We start from the raw sequence: 2,100 nt of genomic DNA on the forward strand, positions 1-2,100 counted from the left end.
GTAATGTTTCTAACTTTCCATTGGATTCCACTGGTCAACCTTTTCCCTTCAAGTGCATTAGTGTTGACTGGACAGGTAAGAAAGCACTAATGCACTTTACAGGAAAGGTCATAGACTCCACCTGCTGAGGATACTGAGGATACCTTGGGAGGCATGGGGCACTCCTGAGGACCTTTTTTGACTCTGTTGTGGGATCAGCAATTTTCTGTGGAGGGTATCACGCTTGCTGACAGGAAGAGACTTGATAAACTAAACAAGAAGGCCAGCTCTGTCTTGGGATGTCCCCTCAACTCAGTGCAGATGGTGGGATAAAGGAGGACAATAGTTGAGCCACCTCCACTGTAAACAGTGTTGGTGGAGGACTGCTTCCCCTTCCTGAGGCGCTCGATGGTTTACCAGAATTTCTTCAAGGCCGACTGGTAGTCCTCCATGGCCTCCCCGAACTTTTCCCAGACCCAAGTTTTTGCTTCCACGACCGCCCGCGCTGCCGCACTCTTGGCCTGCCGGTACCCGTCAGCTGCGTCAGGAGTCCCCCGAGCCATCCAGGCTTGATAAGACTCCTTCTTCAGCTTGACAGCATCCCTTACTTGCGGTGTCCACCACCAGGTTCGGGGATTGCCACCACAACAGGCACCAGAGACCTTACAGCCACAGCTTCGAACAGCTGCATCAACAATGGAAGTGGAGAACATGGTCTATTCCAATTCAATGTCCCTGGCCTCCCATGGGATCTGGTCAAAGCTCTCCCGGAGGTGTGAGTTGAAGATCTCCCCGACAGAGGGTTCCGCCAGATGTTCCCAGCAGACCCTCACAATGCGCTTGGGTCTGCCAAGTCTGTGTAGCTTCCTCCCTTGCCAGTGGATCCGACTCACCACCAGGTGCTGATCAGTTGACAGCTCAGCCCCTCTCTTCACCAGAGTGTCCAAGACATACGGTCAGAGGTCAGATGACACAACCACAAAGTCGATCATTGACCTCCGAACTAGGGCATCCTGGTGCCACGTGCACTGATGGACACCCTTATGCTTGAACATGGTGTTCGTTATGGACAAACTGTGACTAGCACAGAAGTCCAGCAACACTTGGGTTCAGATAGGGGAGGCCGTTCCTCCCAAGGTAATACTGTCGCTGCCCATGTGAGCATTGAAGTCCCCCAGTAGAACAATGGAGTCCCCGGTTGGAGCACTTTCCAGTGCCCCTCCCAGGGCCTCCAAGAAGGCCGCGGGTACTCTATACTGCTGTTCGGCCCATAAGCCGGAACAGCAGTAAGAGATCTATCCCTGACCCGAAGGCGCAGGGAGATGACCCTCTCGTTCACTGGAGAGAACTCCAACACATGGCAGCTGAGCTGGGGAGCTATAAGCAAGCCCACAACAGCTTGCCGCCTTTCAGTGCGGGCAACTCCAGAGTAGAAGAGAGTCCAGCCTCTCTCAAGGAGTTGGGTTCCAGAGCCCAGACTGTGCATGGAGGTGAGCCCAACTATCTCTAGCCAGTACTGCTCAACCTCCCTCTTTCCCCCCCAGCGAGGTGATATTCCATGTCCCCATGGCCAGAGTCACCGTCCAGGTATTGGGCCGTCAGGGCCCTCGCCCATGACCGCCACCCAAATCACATAGCACCGGCCCTCCTCTGAACTCTCCTGCAGATGGTGAGCCTAATGGAGGGCGTGCCCAAGTCGCTCGTTTGGGCTGCACCCGGCTGGGTCCCATGGGCGAAGAGTGCACCAGGCGCTGGCCTGCGAGCCCCAACCCCAGGCCTGGCTCCAGGGTGGGGCCCCAGTGATGCCATTCCAGGCGACGTACACTTCCTCGATCTTAACTTCTTCATTAGGGGCTTTTTTCCACTTGTATTTAAAAAAAAAATAAAAAATCCTTATGTATAATGACTATTTTTAATTGTCTCTATTTTTGTTGTCCCTTTAGCTGCTAGAAATAATGCTGATTTCCCTGAGGTGGGACTAATAAAGGATTATCTTATCTTAACTAACAAACAGTTTGAGTTATGTCATCTAAACCTTACCTAAAAAATAAAAACCCAAGAAAGCCATAAGAGCAAATTGTTACTTTTCTTGACATCTATCCACTTTTCACACAAGCATGA

The sequence above is a fragment of the Sparus aurata genome, chromosome 2 (assembly GCF_900880675.1).
Source record: "Sparus aurata chromosome 2, fSpaAur1.1, whole genome shotgun sequence".
Lineage (NCBI taxonomy): Eukaryota > Metazoa > Chordata > Actinopteri > Spariformes > Sparidae > Sparus > Sparus aurata.